General features: G+C 43.6%; 1 protein-coding gene across 3 annotated transcripts in view; it reads left to right on the forward strand.

The window, feature by feature from the left end:
- SH3RF2 (SH3 domain containing ring finger 2) overlaps positions 1-11,530 on the forward strand; it is a 119,522-nt gene extending 107,992 nt beyond the window's left edge. The window contains exons 11-12 of one of the 3 annotated variants that reach the window (XR_006726626.2): positions 5,783-5,832; positions 8,012-11,530. The gene's annotated coding sequence lies outside the window, so the exon portion shown is untranslated. Of the gene's footprint in view, positions 1-5,782; positions 6,885-8,011 lie in introns of those variants that run through there. The other 2 variants (XM_045520064.2, XM_045520065.2) reach the window with 2 other exon arrangements.
- Positions 11,531-12,870: the final 1,340 nt, after the last annotated feature.

Below are 12,870 nucleotides of genomic sequence, written 5' to 3' on the forward strand. Positions count from 1 at the left end.
CAGGAGGCTGGCGTCACGGAGGATAAATCTTGCAAGGGCGTTTTGCTTGAAATAGAGGAATGTTAAATGATCAAGCCATCTGCTGTTTGCCAGGGCATGGTATTGTGTCCTAGACCAGAGGATAAACAAAATGTTCCCAGGAGGCCCTTCTGCCTATTGACCTACCCTTTGACAAATGGATGCAGCAGAGGTGGGATCAAAGATGATGGGATGGAGGGCACGGAGGGGCATTACAGGCTCACCCATCCATCCGTCCATCCATTCTTTCAACGACAGTTAATTCAGCACGCACTCTGGACCAGGCTCTATGAGAGGATGCATAAAATACATACGGCCCTCACAGAATATTGCTTCTTATTAGTGTTTTCTGGATTTGGGGCTCCTTTCTGCTTTTCTCCTCCTTCAGAGTTAAATGTTCTATATAGATAATTATACAGGATCAAAAAACCAATACCTACCACCTAGCTTTTTTAAAAACTAATTCTCAGTACCACGGAGGCCTGCTGCGTGCTTCTCCCAGTCTCATTCCTTTCTTCCCCACCTCCCCACTTCCCTCACAACTGCTCTGCTGAATTCCATGTTCATCACTCCCTTGTAAATTTCCCACTCATGTACCATATGGAACTTTCAGTGCAGCTGATCAAGGTGCTCTGTAAACACTAGTCAAAGCAAATATTGCAACCTGAGGCCATCGATACCTTGCCTGAATATTTGAACTCCCATCTGGCTTCTGTCACTGGGATTCTAAAGCTTTGATTCACTGTTGGGAAATGAGATTTTGATGCAGCAGCACGTCTGGTTTGGAGGAGTTCGAGTTTAAAGGGCTTTTTGTAAGAATTCTTCCCAAAAACCACTGTTTTGGGAGAACTTGTTGCTCCTGAATAAGGAAAATATGGATTGTGGCTGTGCCCAAATTGTTTGAGTATCAGGTTTTCTGGAGGCAGCTCTGCTCTGGGCCTTACCTGGCGCCTCTGGGTAGCAACTGCAGAGACCAGAAGTAGCTCCTCTGATTCTGACACTGAAACAGATCTTGCTGCTGCCGCCACCAACTCTTCGTGAGAACCCTGTGAAGTGTGCAGGGAGAAGTTATTTTTGTCCCCAGCGTACAGATCAAAAAGCTGAGACCCAGGATGCTTCAATGCCTTGACTAAGGTCACATAATTAGTTTGAGATGGAAGGGAGACGCCTGACTCTTCCTCCAGCAATAATTACCACCATTTACTGAGCACCTACTGTGTGGCAAGCCCTAAGCTGCATTATGCCACCCAGTCCTACCCAACCCTCTGAGGGCAGGTACTGCTAGTATTCCATTTTAGAGATTAGAATTGTGGCTCAGCGGTGAAACAACCTGTCCGAGGCAACAAGGACTAGAACCCACGACTCTAAGTCCACACCTTAATCTTAAATCACTAGGTCCCTCCTCTTCAATAGCAACTATAAACTCCTGATATGGCTGAGATGGGAGAGGATGCACAGTGTGTGTGCTGAGATCACAGGCATGAGGATGGGGGGTGGGGTGGTTTAACTCAGAGGGTCAAGCCCCCCCAGAGAATAAGGACAAGGGTCTTGTCATCCAAAAAGTTAGGGTGGGAAGGAAGGTCACTGAGAGTGTTCTGTATAGAGAAATCCAAAAAGTAAATCTACCCCAGCTGCAAGGGTGGCAAGACACAGCCAAGCAACTTAAAAAAGAACTGAAGCTTGCAATGTGGTTCTGGACCATTGACATCAAAACACAATGATCATTTTGCATTCCCTAGATCTCTCCCTTTTCATGAGTTTATTTCTGGGCTTGCCTGTCCTCACTCTAAAGGATACAGAGTCCCAGAAGAAGGGGGATATAATTTCCAAAATGACCCCCACTCTCATCTTCTCTGTGGGAGCAAGAGGGCTCTGAGAGCTGACCTCTTCCAGTGTTCCATGCTGGTATTTGTCCAAAGTTCAAAGGCAATTGCTTTTGGGAGAAAATTCACACCCACAGATGCAAGCTAATTATGCAAATAGAGTCACTGCTGAATGGACAAGAGCTGCAGCCTGGTAAGGCTAAAAGGATGCCAGCCAAGACCCAGAGAGAAAGGCAAAAGGTATTTGCAAAAGTCATTTTGTGCATCCTTGGTTAATGCTGTTAGAATCAGTGCTTGCGTGACCGACCAACTTGATGGCCATTTGCAGTGTCAGAGTTTGACTGCTGTAGATCACAAGTGTTCTGGAGGCCAGAGCCATTCTCATGTCTTTCGCATGAAAACAAGACTCCATGGACCATCCAAGAGGATTGTGAGAACTGCTTGCAGTCAGGAGCCTCTCACAAGTAAGCAAAAGTAAGCTTGAATCAGAACGTAAGGAGGCAGCAAAAACACCTGAAGAACCAAGAGGAATTCAAAAAAATATAGCCTTCAAAGGGTTGCACCTGGATTCCTACCCCTTCCCTACCCAGTTCCTTGGGAGATGGTTTACATCTCTATCTAGGAGAAAGCTGGAGGATCTCATTGAATGAGGAGGACATGTCAATCACAGCTGGAGAGAGATAGTGCCAGCTTCCGTGACAAAGAACAGGCAGTCAGACAGCCAGAAGGGGCCATACTGTTTGGAAGGGAAGGCTAATTTTAGATATCGGAACAACATTTCCAGATATTCCATTCTGCACATTCTATTTCTAAACTGGATTCTTTTTTAATCTTACATTCTTTTTAGATGTTGGCGAGTTTGAAACCTTAGAACTTCTTCATCATGGAGACCTCCAGTAAAGACTAGGTTTCAAAGCATTAGTCAACGAGGATTCGGGGACAGCTATTCTAGCTGTATTCCCAGTCCACTAGGACTTTACAGGATATGGAGAAACAATATTATATAATAGCTAGGCTGATGGGTTTTCAAACCAAATTATCTGGGATTTTGTCCCAGCTTGTCATTTACTAGTTATGTTTCCTTTGGCAAACGATGAAAGCATCTTGGAAAAGTTACAACACCACCTCCTTGAACCTGCTTTTCTCATCTGTCAAATGGGAATCAGAACCTCCACCTCATAGGATTCTCAGCAGAATTAAACGAGATCATGCACGTGATCATACAGCTTTGATCGTGGCACTGGGTACATCAAAGTGTTCAATAAATGGTAGCTATTACCAGTAAAGGGATATGGAAGCACAATTCAAAAACAGAGGGCACAGAAAAGAGCTAGGCTCGATGGTACAGAGAGAAGCGAAAGAGGGGAGCGATGAAGGAGTGTGTCGGCTGTCAGGAAAGCTTCACTGAGATGAAACAGGCTCTGAAAGATGGCAGCATGAAGAAGTGTTGTTACATAGAGAGGAGCACCTGGGCTCTGGAATCTTCCATGTCCCTGGGCTCAAAGCCTGGCCCCACCACTTCTTGGCTGTTTGACCTTGGACCAAGTTAACTAACCTCTCTGAGACTTCCTTTACTCATCTAAAGAGTGAAAAATATTGGGAAGATTAAGTGAGACGGATAGGCCAGATGCTGGTGTGCAGAAGAGACCTGAAAAATGGCAGCTGTTGGAGGAGATGTTAAGCATGACAAAGGCTCGAAAGCAGGTGGTCAGGACAAACGCTAAAATCAGAACAGAATTTTCTAGCTGCCATTCATTACATGTGTACTAAGTGCCAGGTACTGAGCTAACCCCTTTGAAGGTCAGTTACAGGCTGGTTAAGAGCACAATGAGTCAGGTGACCTGGATTCAAATCCAGATGCCACAGTTCCTCCCTATGTTACCATGGGGAAGTCCCTTAATCTTCCCAACCTTTAATCCCCTTGCCTGTAAAACGCAGGTTCTAATTGTGCTTCCTTGAGTGCTTTGGTCGGGATTAAGTGAGATCAGGGGCATGAAGTCATTAGCTCAGTGCCCAGCATGTAGAAGATGCTCTGTAATGTGAGCTGTCATTATTGTTTACATGCCTTTTCTCATTGAACCCTCACAACTTCCCATGAGTCGGGTATTATTGTCCCCTATTTATAGATCAAACAACTGAGGCTCCGAGGATAAATCACTTGTCTAAGGTCACAGAAAGAAGCTGGCTCTTTAAGACCAGAAATCTCAGCTGCTTTGTTCTCTTCACCTTTTAAATCAGCTTGTCAGTGGTGCCAATATGTGAGACAACACAACAGTTATTTTTCAGTGCATCTTATGCCATAACCCTCATCAGTCTTTTGTCTTCTGGAGTTCCCTGCTACCTCCCATCCTCATCTGTTGAAGGTTTGAGGTTGAGGGTCGTCTGTGACCCTGAATGCAGCCAGTGAGCACACTGGTGCCATCCCTTTGGGGACCAGCAGCTTCACAAGGTTGACAGAATTTATGAAATGTCCATTCTAATTTGCAAATAGGTCTGACAGGGATGTGTTTCCAGCTGGCTGCTGATTTCAGTAATAATCCCTCATCCTTGGTGCCAGTAAACAAAAATTACATGTCCCTGGCACACTTTGTAAGTCAGAAAATGCATGTGTTGATTAGTTAAACCCCTGCTGGACACGCCATTATGACCAAGGGGCTTCCAGCCAATGTCCTGGCTCTTACTCCATCTCCATTTAAAGCCATAGAATGTTTTCTTCCTGGGTAGAAATCAATGTCACCTCATTCATTTATTCATTTGTTTTCATTCCACAAATATTGACTGAGCATCTACTGGGTGCGAGGTTTTGTTCCATCCAGTTGGGATACAGCAGTGAACAATGCAAGTAATGTTCCTGCCTTCGTGAAGGGGAGTAAACGGTAAACAACTGAACACACAGGATTTTTTTTTAGTGGAGGTACCTGGGATTGAACCCAGGACCTCGTACATCCTAAGCATGCACTCCACCACTGAGCTATACCCTCCCCACCAGAATCATTTCTATATGACAGAAGTTACGAAGGAAACAAAGAGATGGGACAGAGAATGGCAGCGGGGTATAAGCCACATTAGGCAAGGTGGCCAGGAAAGGTTTGGAAATAAACGCAGGCAATCTGATTCTATTGTATGCTGCTAACTGCTTGCCACCTCATTTAAGATGAGACACAAAAGCTTTCTTGCAGACATCAGGGTTTTCTACTTCAAATAGACCTGTCTTCTTAGTGCTCACTAAGCAAAGAATTATTACCTGCCTAATCCCAAACTCCCTGGCCTGTTGACAAAGGACTAATAAGGGCTGCTACCCAGGACTGCACAACGCCAGCCATAGGTGTGTTCTCACTGCCTATCACTGATGGGCTGTTCGGATGTCTATTAAAATGTCAGTGGATCTTAAAGTTCTCTCTACATCATTTAGCACAACCTAGAAGGTCAGATTCTTGTGGCAGCCAGCCTTCCTTCCCTCAGTACTTACTTCCTTATTACTTCCCTGTCCCTGCACTCACTCTCAGAAACACTACATCACAATAAATGTAGTTAAAGAGCTAACAAACCACCACTGCTCCCTTGGGATCCAGAAGCAGTAGTCACAAATCACCTAGCCTCCAGTCTTGGAGGGATGTGCCTCCAGCTGCTGACCCCAGGCCAAAGCAGTCTCTTCTGGGCCCACTGTGATAGTAACAGGTTGACCCATCTCCAAAGGCACGTGCCCAGCATCAGCACTGGCACCCACCCAGGCAAAGGGAAGAGAAGCAGGGTGTGTCTACTCCAGGCACCCCCCCCCCCGCCTTATAAGGGCCAATAGTTGTGACCAGCAGGCTGAAACGTCTGCCCATGTGTGAGGCTGTACCGTGGAGACAGCAAGTCCAAAGCCTGTGTAACTTACTGCGGTGATGGGACACAGAATGCGTCCTAGGAATCACAGACTTTGTGTTCATGCCATGCAGCCACCTGGAGCCTCTGATTTGCTGTTGTGCTGAGTGGAGCACGTCCTCAGGTAAGGTCTGCGTTGCACTGGCAGGCTCTGAGGGCGCAGAGAAGCTCAGTTTTGAGCCTAAATGTGACTGCCTGCTTGAAAGCTCCTGTTCCTTCACTATACTCGGTCTCTGTAGCCACGAATCATAGTTCTGCCTTTGGAGAGTGGGGGCTCAGGTCAGACTCTCCAAACCAGTGTTCCCCATGAACTTGGCTTGCATGATCCGACTGTCTCCCGCCGCTCCACAAAGACTATGGATGTGATCATCATTAAAGTTTCCCCAAAGAGAAAACTGGCCTGTTAAGTCAGCATGAGTCTTTGGATAGAAAGGAAATCAGGCCCCAAATTGAAAAATTGGACAGAAGATGAACAATTCCCTTTTCTACTTATTTCCTGTTTTCCGGGTTTTCATGGGAACTCACTTGTAGACAAACTCTGAGCCTGGGCCTCTTAGCAAGCAAGTCTTTATAAGTGTTATTGGACCAATTTCCCATCATCCTTTGAGCTTTCTCCTGTCCCCCATCACCGTGGTCATTTGGGACTTCATTTGCACCCAGAAGGGCCAAGAGCCAAGCCCTGGCAGCAAAGTCGTGGGGAGCAGCCAGCTCCTGTGATGCCCATCTAAACTGCCTGCTCTCACCTGGACAAGGGGTGGCCAGAAGTGTTGGCTGCCCTTCCCTCTGAGCATCCTCAGCCTCAGGAAGAGAAAAGGCACTGGGGGCTGGGCAGGGAGGGGAGGACGTTGGTGACATACGCAGGGATGACAGGGATGCAGGTTGAGTTTAGAAATCGAAATAAAACATTTGAGGCCTTGGAGAAATTCTGGGGCCTTGTGGATTTTAACTTTATTTTTGAAATAATTTCAGACTTACAGAAGTGTTGCTAAAATAGTACAAGGAGTTCCTAAATACCCTTTAGAACTAGGTTCCCTAGATATTAACATTTTACTATGTTTGCTTTGATCCTCTTTCTTTCATATATTATATATTAATTAAATATTAAATTAAAATGTAATATAAATTATATATGTAATTTTTCTGAACCATTTGAGAATAAACTAAAAATCAAATGCCTATTTTTCCCTAAATGTTCTTCCCTAAAAGTGTGTATTTCCTAAAAACAAGGATGTTGCATAACAACAATACAGTTATCAAAATCAGAAAATTAACATTGATACAGTACTAATAACTAGCCCATAGATCTTATCTAATTGCCCTGCTAATTTTTTAATTTCTTTAAAAAAGTTTTTTTCTTTTTAAAATTCTTTTAAAGGAGGGAAGGTAATTTTAGGGGGGTTTTTTTGTTTGCTTTTTTAAACAGAGGTATTGGGAATTAAATGCAGGAACTTGTGCGAGCTAGGGAAGCACTCTACCACTCTACCACTGAGCTACACCCTCCCCTCTGCTCTGCTATGTTTTTAATTGTCCTACTCCTTTCCTTTATAGAGAAAATACACTTTAATGTATTGTCTAGGATCCCATCTGGGACCACATACTGCATTTGTCATATCTCTTTATTTTCTTTTAATCTGGAACAGTTCCCCAGGATCCATTGATTTTGGCATTTCAAAGAACATAGACCATTTATTTCATAGAATGTCTCTCAATTAGGGTTTGTCTGATATATAAGAACATCAATAGATTCAGATTATTTACTTTTGGCAGTAATGGATGATGATCTCTACAAATAATCAAACAGGAATCCCCAAGTCTATACAAATTAATGAATTAATTAAACAGATAAATGATGGTTCTAGAAGGTAAAGTTCTTCCTTAAACTTCCAACTACAAAGTGTAGAAGGAATGATGGAATTTTTAAAAATCACCCTTTGGTAACCACTACAGTAATAACTAATTCAGACAAGAATCATCAACGGATATTAAAAACAGTGGGTGAAAGCTTGAAGAGGTCGGTGCACACTTTAAAGGATACTTATTAGTCACCAAGGGGAAGCAGCAACTTTATAGTGGAGAAACCTGGTAGACCACCACCTTTAACCAAAAGACCAAAGTTAGCGTCACCAGTAATGGGAAAATCGATGGTCTGTACTTCCCCATGTGATGAACCGAGGACAGGGCATCTCTTCTGTGAAATGAAAAGACAGATACCTGCCCCCAAAGACTTAAGAACTTTAAAGAACTCTAGTTTTAACCAGGCTGCATTCATACAGCAGATTCTGAAGTCTTTTTCACCTTCACAGAACCTGCATTGGAAATCTTCCCAGGAGGAACTATCAACAGCTGGATACTGAAGAGAACAAATCATCTGCTTGGATGGAAACTGCTCCGTGCAGAGTTACGGACCGTGTGCTACTCCTTGGACATCAGGGATGGCACAGGAATACCAATAGGCTGGCCTCCAAGACAGAGGGTAATAGGAGAAAAAGCAAATCTGTCTTCCCACAGTATCAGTGGGTGACGGGCCAGGACGGAAAAAAGCAAATGAGTCACGTGCTGTTACAGGTTACACCAGACTCCCATCCCTCTTGTTATTTGGATCTGCTACCAAAGCCAAACTGTCTTGCCAATTTCTCACACCTTGGCACCTAACTGACAAATGAAAGGACTGGACATCAAATGCCTTCCAGCGCTGTGTCTGGCCAGTCTCTCTAGCTCAGATTTAGAGCAGTGCAGGGGACGGCATAATATTCTCCTCTCAGGTGTTCAAGCCAGAGAGGCCCGTGCTTCTTCACCACGTCCCCAGGCTTCACCCCATCCCCTGACTCTATCACATATGCATTCTTTTCCACTCCAATTCTTTTCTGTATTTCTGCCCTGACACTTTCTGATCCAGAGGGTTTTTGTTAAAATACACCAATCAAGGAAATAAAGACTTAGTACACAAAGAATCTCAGACCAGAAAAATGCATGATGTCTTAAGAGAGATGCCACAGAATGCAGAGCTTCCTGAGAGGCTCTTTCAAGTCTAAAGATACAAAAACTAGTTATAACCATACATACTTTCTTGTTCAGAAATAAGCCATTTTAAAGAAGACATTGGAAGATAGTCTACCTTTGGTTTTTAAAAGACTATAATTTAAAATGTAAATTTTAAATTGTGCTAACCTGAGAGAAATACTACACAGATAAATGAAATGCACAAATACTCTAAGACTGAGCCATAAGTTTTCATCTTCTCCCCCATTTTAAGACATCAATAAGAATTTCATTTCTAAAAGCACATGCTTCCCTGATTATCAAAGACAATAACAAGAATGCAGCATGATTTGGATATGTTAGTGGTTTTAAAGTTCATGATCAGAATTTTGCATTGAAGCATCCTCAGTCTTTCATCCAGTCCTGCTGGTAAACAGGAGCAAACATCAGCCAAACTATGAGTCAAATAAGGATTGTATTTTGTGGTTACAGAAATGTTTTCTTCTGTATGATGCTGTCACATTCAGGGCTCAAACTGCACCCATCTCTTAATGGGATGAATAACTAAGATGTCTTAATCACGCCCTTCTTGCGGTTAACCTCAGGGGAAGGTGATAATAAGCAAAGAAGTCCTGCAGTATTGGCTTTATCTGCCAAGAGGTGAGTGAGAAGGCAAGAGGTATCAGGAGACCACAGAAGGGATAATGTAGTGATGACATCTCCTTCTCACACAGGGTCAGTGATGGTGCTGCCCACAGTCTGTCCTCCCTTTTCTCTGAACTGCTGTGACTGTGTTGGTTCCATTTCCTCTGGGAGGAATTTGGGTTTGGTTGGCTCCTCTTTAGCTGCAGCAGCAATGAATGTGTAGAGATGCTGCCTTTAGATTCTGGAATGTACTTGTTATGACCAGGAGGCCTTATAGCCCAGCTATAGATTTCAATGACTTCACTTTCCAGGGTAAAGTCATAGAAGGTTAGAGGTGGAAGGACCTTTAGTTTTATATATGACATATGGAAAGGTTAAGTACAGATAAGCCATCCACACAAAAGCAAGTTGTGTAAATTGGACAGGGTCAAGTGTGGGGGGCAACGCAACTTCTAATCCCCAGAAACCGTGAGATCACATTGGCTAATTATAGCCTTGTCTTCAAGGCCCTCTCGCCTAGATTTTCTTCTTCTGAGATTGGCTTCCGCCTCTGACATTCAGAGCAGCAGGAAACCACCACTCCTCATTTTGATACTTGCTGTTTTTCACATCTCTGGGCACTTTCCATGGCTCATAGTTTCATAGAGAGTTTCATGAAGATTTTAGCTTTTCCTGTGAAACTGCTTAGCCAAAGAGCCGAATATTTTTCCTAAAGCACAAAATGAAGAATCTGATGTTTCCAGCCAAACTGAGAAGCTTAAGAAAAGCTTCCCCAATTTCCTAAAGTTTTCATCTTTGGACTGTCAGCTCCAACATTTAGATTCCAAATTGTCCTGGGTCACAAAGGGATGCAGGTGGTGGGGAGGCAGAGGAGGACGAATTAGAATGATTCAGCCCAGAAATGAACCTGAGAATAGTTTGCTAACCATGAAGTTTGAGTTTCATCTTCTGAAACTGTTACTTCTTATTACTGTATGTTGGGTCAAGGGAGAGGGTGTTATTTAGGGGAAAGGAGGAAAGGGAGAAAAATGCACTCTTTCATGGAAATATAGGCAGCAAACCTGTGGACTCTTGTGTCTCTGGTGTTTTTTAAACAGTTTTTAATAGACCAAAAGAGAATCTTTATGAGGTATGTATGTGAATAATGTTTATTAAAAGGGTGTAACATATTATTCATTAGGGACTATTGTATAAATAAACTTAAGATGTGTAAAATATAGAAACATATAGAAATTATTTTCTGGGACAGTGGACACTTAAGGACTTCCAAACTTTTCATATCTTTGTTCCAATAAAGTAGTACCAGGGCTGGCAGCTTATTTCGTTAGTATCTTGCACTGTAAAGCCACGAAGTGTGGTGGGGTTTCATTTGTTTGTCTTCTGGTTTTGTAATTTATAACAATCTTTACAATAGATTACTTTGAAATGTCTATTGCATGTGTGTTGGTGTTGTGTACCCATCCAGAGTCATCAGAGATCTATCTGTTCCACACTTTGCATCTTAGAAAACCAAAGGGAATTTTCTAGCAAGAAGAAAAACACACAGAACAGCCTTTGCTGTTGGCTAACTCTCAGATTTGTTCCGCCGACAGCATCTTGTTAAGTCTGAGGAAGCGGGAAGCTGAGTATCAGAGCTGTCATCTCTCACCTAAACATTTGATGTCGGATAACTTTTCTCTGGGGAAGGAAACACCTGTCTTTGTGAAGTCCTTTCTTCATGGACTTGACAAGTTCTAGAGGAAACTGGAAGTCAGGGCCCATAGACGCCCTGCTTTAGGACCACTCTCCACCATCGGTTTTCAAAGAACTACCACGTGTCATTTCTGTTTTATGTTCCATGATTCAGTGGCAGACTCAGTGCTTTTAGGACCCAGAGTTTTACTTGTTTGGGTTTGGGGCTCTAATGAGGTGTTAAGTTTGCTCTGCTGCCCAGACTGATCAGAAGCCGCAAAGGGCAAAAGGGGGCTCCCTTGCTAGAGAGGTTCACTCGCACCTCTGACTGCAGCCGAGAAAAGCACCGGGCCTGTAACTGGTGTGGGAAGTGCCTCTGCTCTGCGCGCAGGGAGGGGTCATCGTGTGAGAGTGGACAGATCATCCAAGTCCCCTTTGCCAAAAATCCGTGTTGTTCCCAGGTGACAGCTTGTGAAGCGTGATATGTGTTTTCTCATGAAACAATAAAACCGGTTATTCTCACTTCACAGACTCGTCCCTCAGGCCTGGTTTTTTCAGTAGGTGGCTGGAGAGGGGACTACTTTATCATGTGTTCAACGTCAGCACTGAGCATGTTATTGCTCCCAAAGGGCTTTGGTTCCTGGCAGCTTCCCTGGACATCCAGAAAGGAGGGTTGGGAGGAGAGGGGTCACTTTGTCACGCAGAAACTGCTTTGTATTGGTGGGGAGAGCTGGGAGCAGGAGTGAGTGACATCTTTCCATGCTTACCAGGTGGAGTTCACCTCCCTGGAGCAAACTCCTGTTTGTATCACCATGAAGGCCCAAGAAGGCCTCAGCCACAAGCTGCTTCTGCTTGCTTAGTGCAGAGGCCAGGGGCACAGCCTCAAGAGCCTGACTGCTTATCACTTACCAGCTCTGTGGCCTTGGGCGAGTTACCTAACCTCTCTGTGGCTCAGGTTCTTATCTGGAAAATGGAGCTGTAATAGCACCTTCTTGAGGAATGTTAAGGATTAAATATCTTAAAACACGTAGAGTGCTTTGAACAGAGCCTGGCACACACAGGTGCTCAACATAATTCATGTTTTACCACCTTCACAAGGTTCACCATATCCACCAACCATGTATATGATTATTTACCTAATGTTCTTTTTTTTTTTTTTTTGGAGGTAGAGATACTTAGGTTTCTTTCTTTCTTTCTTTTTTTTAACAAAGGTACTGGGGATTGAACCCAGGACCTCGTGCATGCTAAGCATGCTCTCTACCCACTCCATCCTTATTTTAATCAACTCAGTTTTAATCTAAAACTTGATCGAAAAGAAAGCTTTATATCCCAACTGTAGATGGAAAATTATATAACTTGCTATGAATATAAGGTAGCAGTAAATGGTAATAATAGCTCATATTTACCAAGTCCGCACTCCTTTCCAGGCACTGTGCTAAGTGTCTTGACTTGTTAGGATCCTCACAGCCCTCTAAGGTCGGTACTGTCATTTTACAAAGGAAGAGACTGAGGCACAGCAAGATGACCAGATCTGCCCCTAGCACTACAATTAGTAAACAAAGGAGGCACTTTGTCTTCAGACCCCAGGTGCCTCAGCACTGCTCTGTGCCGCTACCGTATAAAAAACAAGAGTATTCTAACCACATAGTAGATGCTTGGTGAATTAGCTTCCTAAGGCTGCTGTAACAAATGACCACACACTGGGTGGCTTAAGACAACAGAAGCCAACACAACTTTGTAAATCAACTATACTTCAATTAAAAACAACAACAAAAAAAAAAAACCAAAAAAACCAGAAACTTACTCTCTCACAGTTCTGAAGGCTGGAAGTCCAAAAGATGTTGGCAGGGCCACACTCTCTCTGGGT

This window comes from Camelus bactrianus, chromosome 3 (genome assembly GCF_048773025.1).
Source record: "Camelus bactrianus isolate YW-2024 breed Bactrian camel chromosome 3, ASM4877302v1, whole genome shotgun sequence".
NCBI classification, from domain to species: domain Eukaryota; kingdom Metazoa; phylum Chordata; class Mammalia; order Artiodactyla; family Camelidae; genus Camelus; species Camelus bactrianus.